A 20,142-nucleotide genomic window follows, 5' to 3' on the forward strand; every position below is an offset into this window, starting at 1 on the left:
AGACTTATACAAATACATTTGCAGCAGCTTTATTTATTAAAGCCCAATATTGGAAATAATCCAAATCTCCTTCAAAAGGTGAATGGATCAACAGATTGTGGCATATCCCTATAATGGAACAGTACGTATCAACAAAGAGCAAAAAAAATATTGATACACGTAACAATATGGAAGGATTTCAAAATCACTAGGCTGAGTGAAAAAGCCAGACAAGAGTACATACTATATGAGTTCGTTTTTACAAAATTCTAGAAAATGCCAAGCAATATATAATGACAGGAAGCAGGGCAGTGGTTACCTGGAGATGAGATAGGGGAGGAGAAGATGAGAGAAGGATTTCCAAGGGGGCATGATGACATTTTGGGGGTAATTAAATACTCATTATTTTGATTGAGGTGTTGGGTTTTTGTGTGCGCATGTGCTGAAACGAATGGGCTTGCACAGTTTATTAAATATATGCAGTTTATACTATGTCAGTTACATCCCAATAGAGCTGCTATGAAATTAGCAAGCATGAAACAGAAGGTAGAGGAAGCTATTTGGGGACCTTTCCTGACGTTCCTGGAATTTCATCAAGTAGACTGTTACCTGCACCGCTATATCCAAGTTTGGCCCTATTTTGGTGTAGGAAAAGATCTAATTATAATCCAGGTTTCCTGTTTAGGAGGCTTCTGAAATGTAATGTATTTATTTCAAGTGGACTGACTGTTTCTGTGTTACCTTGCTGTACCCAGTCCCCAAGAAGGAACTGGTAGGAATCGGAAGCTAAGTTCCTTGTTCCAAAATACCAGGGAATCAGGAGAGAGGCAGCTGAAAGAGCTCTTGTTTTTAATCTTATTTCTCCCCCAAATGAAATATATACCCTGTGTTGATGCTTCAGAACACTGAGAATGAACACAGATGGTAAATCAAATTTAGGGAGGAGGGATGTTCTATATAACTCCTAAATGCCAACTTCAAAACGCTAGATGGCTCCCCTAATGTATTTTAGATTGGAGTTAAAAATAGGGCTCCTCATCAGAATTATTGAGAAAGATGACAATCATTTTTCAAGCAGTGGACGGTTGCATCTATATGGGCTCTAGCTGCTGAAGAAAAGGAAAATGCCATGCAGACTGAATAAAGCACTTTTAGAGATTGGAACTTTCGGCTATTTCGTCTGCGATGGGGCTAATACACACCACGGAGGGCCAGCTTAATGGGCTGTCGCTATTGAAGGATTCAGGAATACATTATACAAAATGGTCGTGTATTGTTTCAGAAAAGAAACAGTAAGTGTTTTTTAAAACTAATTTAAAAACATGTACTTGACAGTTGGTGTCGGAGGGTTGCAGAATATGACACCCCAAAATATGCCTGTAGGAGCTCAGGACATGCCTCCTTGAAATATGCCTCATTGGTCTAGATTATTCTGAGCTGTAGGCACTTGAAAAACAGCAAATGCAGGGAGAAGCTTCAGCTCCTCCAAAAAGAGCTCGATTGTCATGGATGGGTTCTCTGGGAGTTTCCTCAACCAGGAAAGATTGACTCTTGTCACAGGAAGGCAGAGTAGACATCGACCCTAAACCCAGACAGACTTTGTCACAAACTATGGTACTTCCCATCTTTTCCTCTAAGGTCTTGCTCATCTTTCCTAAAAATCATTTCCTCTCCCTGAAGAGGCCTTGCATCTCCCTCCCCTCTCCCTATCATAAAGATGGTATTTAAGCCTGAATTCTAAGCCACCTTGAGGAGTTACTCATTTTCCCCTGGCTCTTTCCCATCTTTATATGATGTTATGTGATAATAAACTTCTGTTTCTTTATCTCTTGTTAATCTGTCTTTTATTATAGGGTCTCAGAGAAGAACTTGGAAGGGTAGAGGGAGAATTATTTTCCCTCCCCTGCAGTGTCACAACACTACTAACAGCAGTAAAAGCTGAAATGACCGACCTCAACTTGTACTGAGCCCCCGAGGATGTTTTGGAAGCAGGAGGGGTGGAGCTGAATTTTCTGAGAGGCTGGGCACATGCATTGGCTGAAAGGTTAGAGAAATTGATGAAGACATAAAAAATGCAGGCTGTTGAATTGGTCGTTCTCAAATGTTCCTAGATGTGTGAATTTACCTCATTTTTCTCATCTGTAAGATGGATATTCAGTGAATGTTGGTCTGCCCATCACTGCTAATGAGCAGATTTCATTCTCTTTGTGTGTATATAGTAGAAAAATCTATATCTATATTTGCATAGTACCTTATAGTTTGTAAAACACTTTCATATTTATGAGTGATTTGCAAACTTAAAAAAAAGGAATGAGTTTTTTCTTGAAATGAAACACTACATGGGTATGCAGGATGTAAGAAAATATAAAGGTGGGTTTCCTCTGGTTGAACGAAGTTGAAAATTTCAACCTTTGCAATGCCCCCAACTGTTCCTACACCTTCTTCCCCTCTATATGAGAACTTCTCTATGCAGTACAGTTGAAAACCTCTGCTATTCATTATATCATTTGAGCAAATACAGGACTTAGATGGACACTGATATGATAGAGAATCTTAGAAAGTGGGAGATTACGTTTACATTAAAATCACATATTTACTTCCTTAGGGCTTTATTCTAAGAGACAGCATGGTCTCTGGGGAAGTTCCTTGCAGGAAAGATGCTCTGCTGATGGGTGAAGGGATATTTTCTCCAGCTGGTCTGTCAGTTCACTGAGGGGATCACTTCTCTGTTTCCATTTCCCTGTCTCTACAATGGTTATATTAATTAATAGCAACCTCCCTTCTGTTTTCAAGGTTACTAAGAGAGGGATCCAAGTTCACTGAATGAATCATACACAAAGCCAGAGAGAAATAATGAACCAATTTGAACACGGATATGGGTGAAGAAATTTCCTTTTATCTTAGGCAAGCCAACATTTTCCATCATGCCAATTTTAATATAAATCTTGGTTAATGACTAATAACCAAAAGTCTTGGCTAGTGACTAATAAAATTGAGTTAGTCTACTTTTTGGATTACAAAAAAAGGCAATTGCCAGCTGAGTGGCCCACAGGGGATTCTTCTGAAGCAAATGAACCCTTGTCTTCCAAGTAGGGGTAATGTTCTCCCCTCAAGCCCTGTGAGATGGTCTTCTGGGAAAATAGTCTCAGCCCAATCTTCCTAAAGTTCCACAGGGACGAGCAGATCTTGTACAAGCTATGATATTTAAAGCCACACTAAGCCTGCAGGGTGCTATGCTATGAGAAGTAGGTTATTCCTATGACAGACCTTTGGTGATCTGATTCGGTATTTCAGGCCTGGTTTGTAAGGTTCTGAATGGGCACCGAATCTAACTGTGAGGTGGGCTACAGAGAAACCTTACTTTTAAGCATCTGATTGTCCAGGAGATGAATGAGTCATTACTATGGGTCTCAAGCTCCTTCCTTCTGTTGCCGGTTTTTAGTCAACAAGGAGAGGACTGGAAGAAGCACAGAAAAGTCTGTCGGGGTGAGCAGATCTGTAGAAGATTTGGTGCAAGAGGGAGGTGCTGGAACCTTTTGGTTGTATCTAATTTCCGGCTTAGGCAGTTATTTCAAATATCCAGTTTTTTCCCCTATACATTCAGGAAGAAAGGTGATCAGTTACTCATCCAGGACTGTGAATCCCCAGAAAGGAAGAAAGGTGATCAGTTACTCATCCAGGACTGTGAATCCCCAGACTTTCAGATTCTTTATGGATCAGAAGAATTCCAAAAAAAACAAAACAAAACAAAAACAAAACAAAACAAAACACTTTGGGGACAAACAGAAGCTTGGTGTCTTTCTATTTAGCTAAATGAGGCCTTTTAAAAAGTGACTTTCGTCTTCTGTCACCATCATTTCATTAACAAACTGACATTTAACTCCCCTTACCTCTCCCTACATGGAGGGCGGATTTAATCTCCAACAAAAGGCAATCTTTCACATTTGAGGTTTGGCTTTGTGAAAAAACGCATTGCACAATCTTTGTTTTTCTTGTTTTGATGTGGAATTACAAGAGCCTTGCCACGGACCAGCACTTGGGAATCCTAGTGCCGGAACACCCTGGAATACTAGGGCAGAGTCTTTAGGAGTCTCTTTCATGTAGAATCAATGATCCCCAAAGGAAAAACAGTTTCAAGGGCTTTGAAGCGCTAACTATGAAGCGCTCAGGACCTTGTCATTGAGACATTAGACCCCACGCGTGCTTGCGACCGGGAGATATCAGGGATAGGAAGAAAGTAGAGGGCCTAATTTTCCTCCTCGATCATTGCCTTAGTGCCGGCACAAAGGGATATTTTGTCTGTGATTCTGTTTAGCATCACTCATATGACAGCGTAGTTCATCTCAAGGGTAGCTTGTTAATGGCTAAAGCCTAATAAAAGAGTATCAAAGACTTCAGTAGGAAATTAGGGCCTCCCAGTCAGTCACTATTATTATCGTATTCTTGGTGGGAGAGAATCATTGTCAGTGGCCAGGGTGGCAGCCGTGGGCATGGGGGTAGGGTTGCCCGCATGACAGCATTATAATTCAGACAGAGTCGGGGCACCTGGGTGGCTCAGCCGGTTAAGTGTCCGACTTCGGCTCAGGTCATCATCTGGAGGTTTGTGAGTTCAAGCCCCGAGTTGGGCTCTGTGCTGAGAGCTCAGAGCCTGGAGCCTGTTTCCGATTCTGTGTCTCCCTCTCTCTCTCTGACCCTCCCCCGTTCATGCTCTGTCTCTCTCTGTCTCAAAAATAAATAAATGTTTAAAAAAATAATAATAATTCAGACAGAGTCAAGGCGAGGTCAGTCGGTGCTGGGCCAATATGAGGTCCAGAGGCAGCTGGGGTTGGCAGGGCAAAGGCACCAGGGGTCGTCAGGGGGGCTCTAGTGACCGCTAAAAGAGCAGTGACATGACCACCAAAAGAAGGAAGAAGCTTTGGAAAGCTCCCATTTCCAGGATTCCTCTGGTTGGGACACAGGTTGAAAGACTTAAAAAAATAATAATAAACTTAATTTTTTAAGAGCAGTTTTAGGTTACAGAGAGATAGCTCAGAAATTATAGGGAGTTTCTGTGTAAACCCATCCCCCCAATCAATAATTTCCCTATTAATAGGAATTATTGCATTGGTGTGTACTGTGGTCTGAAAGTTTGTGCCCCCCCCCCCCGAAATTCATACGTTGAAAACCTGATGCCCAAGGTGATGGAAGCAGAAGATGGAGACTGTAGGAGGTGACTGATTGTCATGAAGGGTTGGATGAAATGCCCTTATGAAAGAGGCCCCAGAGAGATCCCTGTCCCCTTCTACCCTGCAAAGATACAACCAGAAGTCTGCAACCAGAAGAAGGCCCTTACCGGACCGTGGTGGCACAATGATCTGGGACTTTCAGCTTCCAGAACAGTGAGCAATAAATTTCTGTTGTTTATAAACCACTCAGTCTGTGGTATTTTGTCAAGCCGGAACTGACTGAGACACTGTGGTTCATTCATTACAACTGATGAACAAGAATTTACACATTATCATTAATGAAAGTCTATAGTTTACATTGGAGTTCACTTTTTGTGTTATAGGGCTCCGCGGGTTAAAACCACTGTGTAACACAATGTGTCTGCCATTATAACATCATACAGGCTAATAGTTTCACTGCCATTAATGGTATTAAGTATGTTAGTGGTATTAAGTACATTCTCATTGTTACACAAACATCACCACCATCCCTCTCCCCTTTTTTATTTTACAAAACTAAAACTCTGTACCCATGGAACTAGAACTCCCCATTCCCCACTCCTCACCAGCCTGGCAAGCACCACCCTACTTTCTCTCTCTATTTATTGGGCTACTCTATGCACTTCATGTAGGTGGAACCAGAGTATTTGTCCTTTTGTGTCTGGCTTAGTTCACTTAGCCTGATGTCCTCAAGGTTCATCCGTGTCATAGCGTGTGTCACAATCTTCTTCCTTTTGCAGACTGAATGATGTTCTACCCTATGGTTATGCCGCGTGTTGTCGGAATGTTTATTCACCTGCCCATGGGTGCTTGGGTGGCTCCCATCCTTTGGCTAATGTGAAAAATGCTATATACATGAATATGCAAATATTTCCTTAAGACCCTGATGCTGGGTCATATTGTAGTCTTATTTTTATTTTTTTAAGTTTAAAAAATTTTTTAAATGTTTATTTTTGAGAGAGAGAGAGACATAACATGAATGGGAGAGAGACAGAGAGAGAGGGACACACAGAGTCCAAAGCAGGCTCCAGGCTCTGAGCTGTCAGCACAGAGCCCGACGCGGGGCTCGAACTCACTCACAAACTATGAGATCATGACGTGAGCTGAAGTCGATGCTTAACTGACTGAGCCACCCAGGTGCCCCTATATTTAATTTTGAAAGGAACCACCACGCTGTTTTCCATAGTCCTGCACCACTTTACACAGCCACAAACAGCAAACAAATGTTCCAATCTTCTGCATCCTTACAAACACTTGTTATTTTCTGGTAAAATACTTTTTTTTAAATAGTAGCCATAATGGTATCTCGTGGCTCATGGCTCATTTCTTTTTATCTAATAATATTCCATTGTGTATAGAAGTACCATAGGTTTTGATCCACTCACCTACTGAAGGACTTCTTGGTTGCTTCCAAGTTTTGGCAGTTATGAATAAGGCTGCTGTAAACATTTATGTGCAGGTGTTCGTGTGGACATACATTTTAAATTCATTTGGATAAATCCCAAGGAGCACGACTGCTGAAGCATATGGTAAGACTATGTTTAGCTTCATAAGAAACCCCTTGACTCTCGTCCATACTGGCGGTACCATGTTGTACTTCCAGCAAAGACGATTTTTGGTGTTCGTCGTTATTGTTACCCACATCCCTTAACGGTCCTTGCTCTTGGTTGGTGTGCCCTGGGAAGGAAAAGTGCAGATGGACCACTGACAACCGGCAGAATCTTATTTTTATGTTCCTTCAATTCAGCCTTCAATCGACTAGCCCTCTCGAGAATGAATTTGGACTGAACCGAGGCAAAAGCTGCTTGGGTTTGGGTTCTGGCTGCCAGAATTCATTTTCCATAGAGATTAAAGTATATTAAGAAAGCCAGGATTTGAATACTCCCCAAAATAAAACTCACAGTGCTGCACCTAGGGTACAAATCACTTAAGTGCTAATATTTTTTTCTACTACACTTCCTGTGCTGTTGATACTTGGATACATTTCAATGTTTGGGACCCTCTGTTCCACAGAAATCTGTTTACTTTTCAGATAAGGGAAGGTGGTAAAGGACTCTTCCTGAAAGTTTGAATCTGGAACTCAGAATTTAAAAATACCAGCTTCCTTGAGAATATTCAGAGTTGTTTTTATAGGTAGAATTTCTAAATTAAAATGACCCTTACCAGATACAGTCGCAACAGAAATGAATACATAGGTTCACCAAAAGACGTATAAGACAGTGTTCTCAGATGACTGTGTGTAATCCACAGTGAGCAGCAATCCTGATGTCCACCAACGGTAGGATGGATAAATCAAATGTGGTATGTTCATACAATGGAATCCTCTGTGGCAAAGAAGTGACTGAACTACAAACACACAATGCAAATGGATACCATTCTGTTTTAATTACTATGGCTTCATTCTATACATCTTCCAGGACAAACCGACCCTCATTATTCTGCTTTATGGATAAAAGTATAAAGTAGGCAGTTAACTATCTTAGTACACTTTAGTCCTTGACGTTTGTGCTGTCTCTCGCCATGTCTGTGTGTGTGCTATGCATGACTTATTTTGCTGGGTGTTGGGGATATAAAGGAGTTTAACACAAAATACCAGCTCTGGTGGGCTTTATGCTCCTGAGCAGAAAAGACATATTGTCAGAAGGGTAAAGAATTGCATGTGGTAAAGCACACAGCAAAACAATGATAAGAAAGATGTGTCATAAGGCAATGACCTTTTGTCAAAGTACTAAGTACAATGAGTTCAACATAAAAATCTCTACACATTGGAATGCTCTGGTTTCACTCCTCAGATAACGATGAATTTGAAAAATAGTTTGGGTGGGGCGTCCTAGAATTTGGGGGCTTTACACAATATCATTTATATTTATGGGTTAGTAAGGAGACCTAACTAGTAAGGGCGTAAGCTTGAAAAGTGAGAAATAATATTTGAAAGGTGGGTTGGTATTGGATTACTTAAAGGCTTTATTCACTGTATTAGTTTTCTTTTGGGGCTGTAAGAGTGCCAAGAACTTAGTGCCTTAAAACAACACAGATTTATTGTCTCATAGTCCTGGAGGTCAGAAGTCTGAAATGAGTCTCACTGGGCTAGAATCAAGGTCGCAGCAGTGCTGTATCATATTCTGGAGACTTTAGGGGAGAATCCATTTTCTTGCCTTTTCCAGCTTCTAGAAGTTTCTTACATTTTCTGACTATGGCTCCTGATGTCATCAAGGCCAGCAATGTCTTCTGGCGTCATTCTGAAATCATTCATTCCAACGCTGACTTTTCTGCCTCCCTCTTCCACATTTAATGATCCCATCTATATTATCCAGGATAATTTCCTTATTTTTAGGTCAGCTGATTAACAGCCTTAATTCCATCTGAAACCTTAATTCTTCCTTGCCACGGGTGTGATGGTTAGTTTTATGTGTCAGCTTGGCCTGGCTATAGTACCCTGTTGTTTAATCAAAACACTATTCGAGGGAAGGGGGAAAACAAACGTTCCAGAGAGGGAGGGAGGCAAACCATAACAGACTCTTGGATACTGAGGGCTGGTGGGGGGTGGGGGAGAGGGGAAAGTGGGTGATGGGCCTTGAGGAGGGCACCTGCTGGGATGAGCACTGGGTGTTGTATGGAAACCAAGTTGTCAATAAATTATATTAAAAAAAAAAAACCACTATTCAAGGTGTTGCTGTGAAGGTATTTTGTGGATGTGGTTAACATCTAGAATCAGTTGATCTTACAATTACCTCAGATAATTTGGGTGGGGCCTCACCCAATCAATTGAAAACGCTGAGGTTTCCCTGGAGAAGAAATGCTGCCTCACGATTGCAGTACCAACTTCAGCCTGAGAGTTTCAGACTGTTGGCCTGCCCTACAGATTTGGGACTTGCTACCCCTGACAACTGTGTGAATCAATATATAATATATACATTATAATATATATAATAAAATATGCTATATATTATATATAACATATACAATAAAATTACATTAAATATATAATTATAATATGTATAATATGTATTATATATTATATTTATATTCATGGGTTAGTATTTATATGGGTTATAATATATATATATATTTTCCTCCTGTATTAGGCAGAATAATGGACCCCAAAGACATGGCTGTACGTGTATTATGTCACATCCAGCTACCAAGTTTGATTATTCTTCTACATTCAAGGAGACTTCATTGAAGAGATTTGAATGGGAAGCAACGTGGTAAAAGATTACTTTTACGATGCTGTGTCAGGTATACGGAAAGAGAGACACCAGAAAAAGGTAGAGACACATCCAGGTATGAGGCGATGTGGTTCTGGGTCAGAGTAGGTGGTCCTGCGAATGAAAAATAGAGTAAGGTTTTTCCAGGGCTTTGGAAATAAGAATGAGTAAACATGCAGTTAATTTTACACGGAGGTAAAGGGTAGGACAGAAAAAGGATTTTGAGCCAGTGTCACACTGAAAGATATTCAGCTAAGGGACAGCAACCGTGCCAGTCATTTAAACCCATAACATTTAATATAAAGAAGTGTTACCTAATATAATTTAATTTAGAGAACATGTTACCTAGTGGAAGATGGTTCACTAGCTGAAATTAAGTCCTAGGGGGTACACAGAGCAAAGGCAGAAAGCAGCTACCTACAGCTATGATGGAGGGAATGTGAACAAGAAAAGAACTTAGAAATTTAGAAGAGGGGAGCCTGGGTATCTCAGTCTTTTAAGCCTCACACTTCAGCTCGGGTCATGATCTCAGTTCATGATCTCGCGGTTTGTGAGTTCGAGCCCCATGTTGGGCTCTGTGCTGACAGCTCAGAGCCTGGAGCCTGCTTTGGATTCTGTGTCTCCTTCTTTCTCTCTGCCCTTCCCCCCCCCCCAAAAAAGAAACAAACATGAAAAAAAAAAAAAAAGAAATTTAAAAGAGATCCCAGCCCTCCACCAGTTTGGATCAGGTCCTCTTTGGTGACGGGGAAGGTAGCCTCAAAACAGGCGTCCTGCCGGTGATGGATGACACGCGCTGGGGTCCTGGGTGCAACTGAGCTGAAACTGCCCAGGTGAGCGCTGCAGAAGACGGGGGGACAGTCCCCGCCTCCTGTTTCGCCCGGCCAGCGCCCCCTGTTGGCAAAAACAAGCATCAAGCTAACTGGCAAAGGAGACCGGTCCACAGGGTCGGGTTCCACTGTTACCAAGCAGGGCAGAGAAAGACGGATTTGGAGCCTAGGCCATCAATGAGGAACCAGCACACTCCCCATTAGATAAAACCTTGGTAATAAGATGGTAAATAATAGAGAATACTGGCGATATTTCTTTGTTCACGTGTCCTGCTTTTCACTAAAAAGTGGCAATACTGCGCCACAGTCAAATCCTTACTTTCACACACCTCTGGGGACAGAGTAGAAAACGAAAGTAGGTCGACTTTACTAAGAGAATTGGAGCCGGAAGAAGGCAAGCTGGCTAGAAGCACTTCGCGAGTCACGGGCAAAGCCGGATGCAGCTCAGGTGTAAAACCTCTTTCACCATTTCCTACGTCACTTATGCTGTTTGTGTGACGCGAGGAGGGAGCAAGTGTGAGTTGACTGAATATGTGACGAGAGGAGGAAAAAGCTGCCATGCTTTTGCCTTGACCGCCCTTCTGGTCGTTGGCGATCTGTCTGGCGACGTCTCCTCTTCTCCGAGTCAGATAGTCCAACTGTCCTTAATACTGGTGTCACCTGTGCAAGCATGGGTCCCAACTCTGCTGTCCAGTGCGTGGCCTCAGCCCAAACTGCTCCCTTCTCTGAAGCACTGTTTCTATATTTGTAGAATAAAGGGGGTGAGCTAGAGAGTTCTAAGAGTCTCTTGTCTCCCTCCCCTTTTTCTAGTCCTTTCCCCTTCATGAGTGGGCTTTGTTATGCATGTAAGTGCCTCATAGCATGATGTCTGAACTGAGCTCCTTCATATGGGACCAGAGTGAGGCATGCCTGAGACTCCCAGGGAAGGTGTTTTCAAAGACGTTTTGGAATACCCAACACACTTTTTGAGCATATTGGATTCAGCTCTGTTTAGTTTATTTTGCCCATAATATATACAGAAAAGGAAAACAAATGGTGATAATACCGAATTGAAAATGGAGATGCCGATCCATCAGTCTCCATCATAGAGTGTACATTTTGAAGGCAGAGCCCAGATAATTTTTTTCTTCTTTCCAGGCATCCAGCTCAGTGCTATGGCCATCTGTGTACTCAGGAGATACTGGGTGAAGTTAAGTGGATTATGTATGTTTCCATTTCTGGTAGTTCCATGGTTTTTTTAAAAAGACTATTTAGTGTAGAAAAGTTAGATGGTGTTTTGGCTTTGAGCCTCATAACTTTTGTAACTTGACGGAAGTCACCATAAACTCTAGATCATATGTGTTAATTTTCAGATTCAAAACTTCTATTTTACTCCATACAACTAGAAGGAGTAGGGTTTGATTCAACTCACAGGCTCCACAAGCAATTAATGGACAATGCAGAGTACCGATCTGTAAATTGTAAGAAGGATAGTATTGGTTGGACAGTCAGGTCACAGAATGTCTACCATGTGCATAATCCCCTTTGGAGGGAATCCTCTGCCCACAGTCACCGATGAGAGGGGAGGCTGGTGGGCACGGCATGATCATATCCCCTCTTCCCACCCTGCTCCTTTTATGGACCAAGAATGGGAATTTGACCCAAGGACTGCCGTTCAAGGCTGGCCAAATTTTCCCTCATCCCCCGCTCAGGTTGGCTGATCAGTTTCTCTCTTTTGAAAATTTAGTTTTGAAATATAGGAAAAGTTGGCTGAAACCCAAAGATTATTATGAAGAAAGAGGTAAGAGAAACCCATGATGTTCTGCATTCCAGGTAAAGTCAAGAGGGAGTGGATATGGTGAGTCAAGAGAAGTCCAGTGGTAGAGAAAGGACATACAGAGTAAATACAAAGAACCAGCCAGTGGTCCAGAGGGAAGAGAAACGGACATGTAGAGAGCCACTTGGAACTGAGCAGAGGTCCCAAGATTCAAAGCATCCCCCAAAACGTGATGGTACAGCTGTGCTGTATCTGCTATAAATACTATAAAAGCTGCACTTAGCAGAACTCCAGTGTTAAATCTTGCTACACAGCTGATACTTGCAGGAACCAGATAAATGTGGTGTCTCTCTTTTTCTCCTCCTTTTGCTCAATCCTATCTCACATATACTTACAAGGTATATATGAAGTTTAATATGTATATGTGTTTGGGGCCTCTCGGTGACTCAGTCGGTTAAGTGTCTGACTCTTGGTTTTGGCTCAGGTACACGATAGCAGAATCCGTAAGTTCAAGCCCTGCATGGGGCTCTGCGATGACGGTGCAGAGCCTGCTTGGGATTTTCTCTCTCTCCCTCTCTCTCTGCCCCTCTCCCACTTTCTCTCTGTCTCTCAAAATAAATAAACTTAAAAAATATGTTTTAATATTATAAATTCAATAATTTATAAGGCATACACATCACACGTAATATTTAATTTATGCTGGGATCCAATTATGTGATTAAATTATATAACCTCTCTACTTTGTTACAATATGTCCTTTTGGAATGTTAGTCTCCATATAATGTTTAACATATAAAGAACTGTGTTCATCACTATCTGTTTCTCTAGGACAAGAGAGAGGGGATGGGCCAAAGCTGGAAGGACAGTCCACCGTTCAGACAGAAGGAAATACACACCGAATGGAAAATGAAGACACAGAGATCAACATCCAAATCCTAAAAGCAGTAACAGTGCAGTGCTCAGTAAACGGCTTGGTAAAAAATTTCATTTTATCTCCTGGATCAACATCAAATCCACCAGATGGGGCTCTAATATTCTTTTAGTTCAATGACAGAAAATTCCAAGCATTTACTATTATCTTTAGAGACAGAAAATATATTTCCCATATTAAAAGAATTTGCTTGAGATAGGGCTGTGCCTTAATAAGCATTATCATTGTTTAGTATCTTTTAATGCTATAAGGTGATTTATATAGAGAGTGGCCACTTTGCTGAGAATCCAGGCATCCAAATAGTTGAATTAAATCAATTCAAGTAATTCTGAGTTAAATCCTTTTGCAAAGGTTCTTTTAAGGAAATAAGGACATATTTCACACACAAATAGATGCATATTGCTACAGGACTGTTCTGTCTTTGGAGTCACTGACATAATTTAAAATGTGAATTGTTTAAAATTATATTAAATCATTGTGAAATTTGTCACAGCTGCAATATACTCAGCCCAATCCAGCTATTTTGACAGGTTGTGCTTTCAGAGTTAGAAATTGAGATTTTTTTTTTTTTTCAGGGCAGGGATGTGGGTTCTCCAAAGAAAACATTTTGCTTCTATTTTTCTGAGGTTTAGATTTGGAAATCTGAGTCTCTTCTTGGACTCCTTTCTCCGTGACTCATAACTTTTGTTCAGTCTGGAAAGAATGCCAACTTGGGAACTACATCTGAATTTTGATTGAGAGAGTGGGTGGGTCAAAATCACAGACTTGAGACTGAGCTGGGTCGGACCCATAATGTCATCCAGTGGAAAAGTCCTGAGTTAGAACCAGGAGCCAGGCTTTAATGATGTCTCAGGTCAGCCTGTCATGAAGGACCACCACCACCGGTAATGAAAGTGATTTCTAACACTCACCCAAAGTGTCTATGTGTTGACCATTTTGTCCTCCTTCCATTGGCCTCCCGGGCCTGGCTGAGGCTCCCTTTGGGAAAGACCGTTCTCCAGAGAAGGTGGTAGCTGAGTTCCCAGCAGCCGACATGCACGGGAGCTGGGGGATGGGTGCACATCTGTCCTTCTTTTCGCTCGGGTCACCAGCTGCACAGCCCCATGTAGACTCACTTGGCAACGATACCTCCTGGAGCTGAGCAACGCCACAGCCCTATTTGTACTAATCTTCCTAAAAGGGAAAATTTTGTAGATTGTAAAGATTAGTGAACTTTTATTTCCAGGAAAACTGGAAGTACATAAACAGTCTAAATTGGCCCCAGTGGAGTTAGTCACCTTCCTGCCCCTCCCCCCCGCCCCAACCACATTTGTAGCTAAAACATGAAAAGTATCAAATAGACATGCTTGCTTAAGCCATTAGATGTATTTGGTGCTGTGGCCAGCAATTTCTGAGGAGGCTACAGGGGGTTAGACTCCACAGCCCCACCCTGCATCCCCGTCTTTGGAGTGGGGCTGGCTCAATCTACTGCTGGTTAGAGGCCAGCCAGGAAAGCAAAAAGCAAGTTCTGGAAGGCATGATGAAAACTAGTGTCAAGTGTCTCTTAAGAGGCTGGAGAATACCTTCCAGGGATTCTCTCTTGTGTGTCCACCATCAGAGCTGGCAGGCATCATCATCAAACCCGGTTTTGTACAAGCGAAGACGTGACTTGCCCCAGGCCATGCTGCATCGACAGTAGAGAAGCATTCAGCACTCTTGGGCTTGATTTGGGAAATAAGAGGGCGCTCACGAGCAATGAAGAGTGGAGGAACAGACAGCACTCGGAGATCTTCCAAGAAGGCAGACAACCTCAGGGAACTCATCAGGGAAGCACATTTATTGAGTACTTATTATGTACCAGCCTCTGACACACATAGAGTGCAGCTCCTGGGTAGTGAGGAAGGACATAGGTTTTGGGATCAGATGACCAGAATTCACATCCGGAGTCAGCCATTTCCCAGGCGAACAGCTCCTCTTGAAACCTACACACTTCAGTTTTTAACCTTCACAGTGGAAATACTGGTCCCTGTGTCACAGAGCATTTCAAAAGATCAACTGACATCACTTGCATAAAGTGCTTATTTTACAGGTAGGAGGGAACTACTTCTCAAAGGCACCAAGTGGGTGCAGGTGTAAAGGGAATACTGGTACAGGTCTCTCTGACTTCTGGCCCCTCTGATTGAATACCCCGCGGGGATGAAGCAGAGACTAGGTTGAAGGGGCGGGCTCATGTCTTGCAATAGCTCCACCCCTCTGGCATCATCAGCAAGGGCTCTTCTCCGGCTGTTGACTCTGCCTTTTGAACGTGCCAAACTCTCCCCAGCCTTAGAGTGTTGGCTTTGGTTTGAATGCAGTTTGGGATTCCATTGCCCTGGCCACTGCTGGACTCACTCCCTCACCCTCTTTACGTTCTTGCTGAGATTTTTACCTTCTTGTGAGGCCTCTCCCGCACAGCCTGACCACCAGTGTAATTCCCAATACGCTTTTTCTTCTTTCCAAATGCTCCAAGAGGGCAAGGATCTGCGTCTGTTTTCTCCCCCCACCGCTGATGCATGCCCAGTGCCTAGAATGGTGCCTGAGACTTAGTAACCAGTTAATAGACGTCTGATGAATGAATGTTGAATGAATGAGCAGATGCAGAGGGAGGGCTGAAGGAAGGCAAGGGAAGGATAAGGCCTCAAACAGGAGTTTTGAGTACTGAATTTTGAGCCTAAAGGTAGTAGGGTGGTATAAAGCTCAGTTACTTACCCTATAGCTCAAGGTCAGATTGACCAGGGGCAAGCTTGAATTTCTGTAGAGTTGTGTAATATTGAACTAGGACTTTTTGCCCCCGTGTGGGTCAGGGCTAGTTGCAGGTTTCAGACATCAGCCTGCATCTTTTCATTCAGCCCGTAAGTCAACAATAAAGTAAGTGACGTATTCCCTGTAAACAGAACACGCAATATTTTGTTTAATGTGTAGTTGGCTGCAATTGCATACGTAGGCCAAAAATAGCAAACACAGACAGGCTGGGTCTCGTGAGAAGCGTTTGTTTTAATTGCTGTTTAATTTGATGGGAGCGAACAATGTACATTTCACGAATTAATACATAACCGGAAACCATCATTGACGGCCACCATGTCTGCAGCTGTTTTGATGGGCCTTATCGATTGGGTTCTGGGCTGCAGCCCGGCGGATCCATCTTAGTTGCCACGTCTTCCCTGAGCCTCAGTTTTTTTGCCTGTAAAGTGGGTTTAATAATTAGCTCAAGGGGTTATTCAGAGATCAAAGTACTGTTGGTGCCAGTTTTTAAGTTTTCTTTACAAGTTGTAGTAGGGGTGCCTGGGTGGCTCAGTGACACCCCACTCTTGATTTCAGCTCAGGTCATGATCCTATGGTTCGTGGGTTCAAGCCCCGTATCGGGCTGTATGCTGACAGTGAGGAGCCTGCTTGGGATTCTCTCTCTCTTCTTCTTTCTCTGTTCCTCCCCTGCTTGTACTCTCTCTCTCCCTCTCTCTCTCTATCAAAATATATAAATAAACTTAAAAAAAATAAACATAAAAGCATGTAACATAAAATTTGCCATTTTAACCATTTTTAAATGTACAGCTCAGTAGTGTTAAATGTATTCACACTGTTGTGGAACATCTTCGGAACTTTCTCATCTTGCAAAACTGAAACTCGGTCCCCGATAAATAACAGCTCCCCATTTCTCCTTTCCTCAGCCCCTGGCAACCACCATCTGCTTTTAGTCTCTATAAATTTGATTACTTTAGATATCTAATATTAGTGGAATCACACAGTGTTTGTCTTTTAAGACAGGTTTAGTTCACTGAACATACTGTCGTCAAGCTTCATCCGTGTTGTAGCACGTCGTGGGATTTCCCTCCTTTTTAAGGCTGGGTAATAACCCATTGTATGTATACACCGGTTTTATTTATCTGCTCCTCTGTTGATAGACATTTGGGTTGCTTCCACCTTTTGGTGGTTGTGCCCAGAGCTGCTGTGAATGTGGCATACAAATGTCTCCTTGAGACCCTGCTCTCATACCCCTTTGGGGCCATCCCCAGCAGCGGCATTGCTGGGTCATAAGGTAGTTCTATCGTCAGTTTTGTTGAGGAACTACCTGCTGGTTTCCATAGTGCTTGCATTATTGTGTATTCCCACCAACAGTGCACAAGGTTTTAATTTCTTCACATCCTCACCAGCGCTTACTTTCTCTCTTTAAGATAATAGTTTTTGTTTGTGCCAGTTTTAGAAATCATGCTAAATTATTAGCGTGAGATAATTCTAAAAGGAGTGCAGATGTTTGCACAAACTTATTTTATAAAAATATAAACGTAGAGGACCCTGGGTGGCTCAGTCGGTTAAGCATCTGACTCGTGGTTTGGGCTCAGGTCATGTATGATCTCATGGTTTGTGAGTTCAAGTCCCTCATTGGGCTCTGTGCTGACAGTGTGGAGCCTGCTTGGAATTCTCTCTCTCCTCTCTCTCTGCCCCTCCCCTGCTTCCTCTCTCTCTTTAAAAATAAATGAATAAACTTAAAAAATATATAAATGTAAAGCACGTATTTATATCAACATAAATACATAGATAAAAAACAGGATGAGTGTTAAGGCAAATTGGGTTGGGGGCCATAACACGCGTGTTTGTAACATCATCCACTAATATATATGGAGTGCTTGTGATATATGGGGTAAAGCATTATGGGATGCTGTAATCATAACAGATGAAAAATTATAACAAATTCCATGTTTATGTAAAAAAAAATTACACCGATTCAAAAGCATATCGAGCAAAGAGCAAGTCTTCAGTATGCTCTATACTTACTCCCCACTCTTGTTACCCTTTCAAAACTCTACTTCGCCATAGTAGCCGTTGAACAAAACTTTGCTCTACCCTTTTAGATAGCTGCTATGCATATATCTATATCCATGTTCCTTCCCGACCCCCCCTTTTGGTTAGATGTTACTATACATAGTTTTCATTAAGAGTTCAATTGATTTATTTAAAATATTTCCCTTCAGCTTTATTGGTATATAATTGACATATAACACTGTGTAAGTTTAAGTTGTATAATGTGATGACTTGGTGTGCGTACGTATTGTGAACTGCTTGCTACCTAAGGTGAGTTGACACATGTATTACCTCCCATGGTTACCGTTGTGTGTGTATGTATGGGTGTGTGTGTGTGTGTGCGTGTGTGGTAAGAACATTTAAGATCAAATGTCTTAGCAAATTGCAAGTATACACTATTGCGTTGTTAATGATGGGTCACCGTGCTGCACGTCACATCCCCAGAACTTATTTATCTTACAACTGGAAGTCTGTGCCCCACGACCAGCATCTCCCCATTTTCCCCATCCCCCCCACCCCCACTCTGCCTATCACCGTTCTACTCTTTAGGTTTGGCTTTGGGAGATCCCACATATAAGTGAGATCATACAATATTTGTCTTTCTTTGTCTGACTTAATCATTAAATTTAAAATGTGAGTATTTTATCCACTTGAAATGATTTCTTGGTGGCCGCAGTGGTTGTCTCTGTTATATCCAACGTAAAAGTATTATTGCAGATGGGACTATTCACGTTAGCATTTGACTTTATACGGTTGCTGAAATCTTGTGAAAGGGTCACACCTTCCTGTGAGAAGTCATGACATGCCTTGACAATTGAGAGCAGTCAGACAGAATGGTCCTCCAAGAGTCATTTCCAGCATCTTTTTTTTTTTTTTAAAGTTTCTTTATTTATCTTGAGGTGGGGGGGCAGAAAGAGAGGGACAGAGAATTCTAAGCAGGCTGTGTGCAGTCAGCACAGAGCCTGACGCAGGGTCACACGAACTGTGAGATCATGACCTGAGCTGACAACAAGAGTCTGATGCTCCACCAACTGAGCCACCCAGGCCATCCAACACCTTTTGTTTTTTATCATGGGGAGTGGTTAGGATAGGTTGTTTCCTGCCAGATGTGCAGTTCTTGTTTTAGTGAGTACTGTGGTTAAGAGTTTAAGTTTAGGAGTAGAGTTAGGGTTCAGGTGTTGGTTCTCTTTAATGTGTTTGGATCACATTTTCATTCATTCATTCATTCATAAGTGCCTGCTATGTACAGGGCACTGTTTGTTGCTCTGAAGATACCGTAAAGAGGAGCATGGAAGTAAAATCTCTTTACCCATAGGCCTTACATGCTAGTATGGGGAGACAAACTATAAACATAATACAAATTCATTTTTAAACCGTAAAACAGTATTTGAATGCCACTTTTCATGTTTGACTCTGGCTTTGATGGAGGCTTCTGTCTTCCTGGCACAGCATAAAAGCAATATCTCCCACACACACTTCATTCACCTCTTGGGTTAGCAATGCTTCATCGCACTGTGTCAAAACCGGCCTCTGCTTTACTTGACTATGGCAAAAATAATCATGTCACTATTTAGTTTGCTGATATGACTAAAAAACTGATTATAAAATATCAGATTCATGATCGAGCGTGTACCTTTGTAATTCTATGAATTCTCTGGCATTTCAGCTGTTTTTTGAAAAATGGGTAGCAAGGTAATTCCAAATAAAAATGCATTTTTATGGCAAAAGTTGATTGAGTCTCCCTGATTAGTCATTGAGGTTGCTTCCATTTAAATCAAACCTATTGCAAAATGCACAAAAATTCTTTGAAGAAATGTAAAATGCAATACACGAATACAAAGTGTTGTCAAGGGTTTTAATAAAGAATTTGACTCTATTTTCTGATGTATGACTGCCGGCAGCCCTTAAGCCTCACCCTCTCTCTTCCTCTTGTGCCTTATATTTAGGCAAGCTGATAAGAAAGCCTGGTTGCTACATCCTTTGGCACTAGAAGAAGGTTCAAACTGGGCCAGCACAACCCTACTCCCAACCACAATAAAAACTCAATCTCCTTTCCCTGCTCTCAGGCCACTTTTCAGACCAGCTTGGGAATCCTATTTTGCTCTCCCCAGAAAGCCTTATGATGTGAGTAATAAACCTTTTTATACTCTCTTGGGCATGCATGCAGGTGTGTGTGTGTGTGTGTGTGTGTGTGTGTGTGTGATCATTAACCTTGATGGCTCAATCAAATCTTGAGTCAGAGTCCCTCTGATTCTAAAGAGTGGCCACAAGAAGAATGGTTTTCCAGAAAACATCAGGGGAAACACCCTTCCCCTTGTTTATACCTTTTGACCATCAGTAAATATTTTGCTCAGTTGGTTTATTTAAAACAACCCTGGTGGAACAATAGTTATTAGCAACATCCAGTTGTCTGTCAGAGCTT

General features: G+C 42.0%; 1 long non-coding RNA gene across 1 annotated transcript; it reads left to right on the forward strand.

The window, feature by feature from the left end:
- The first annotated feature begins 1,842 nt into the window (after nucleotides 1-1,842).
- Nucleotides 1,843-19,821, forward strand: LOC147584653 (uncharacterized). The gene is made up of 3 exons (XR_015255710.1): nucleotides 1,843-2,023; nucleotides 12,803-12,948; nucleotides 19,667-19,821. It is a non-coding gene; the product is annotated as an uncharacterized LOC147584653 (long non-coding RNA).
- The last annotated feature ends 321 nt before the right edge of the window (nucleotides 19,822-20,142 follow it).

This window comes from Puma concolor, chromosome A1, assembly GCF_028749965.1.
Source record: "Puma concolor isolate L17-30 chromosome A1, mPumCon1.1.hap2, whole genome shotgun sequence".
Classification (NCBI taxonomy): Eukaryota; Metazoa; Chordata; class Mammalia; order Carnivora; family Felidae; genus Puma; species Puma concolor.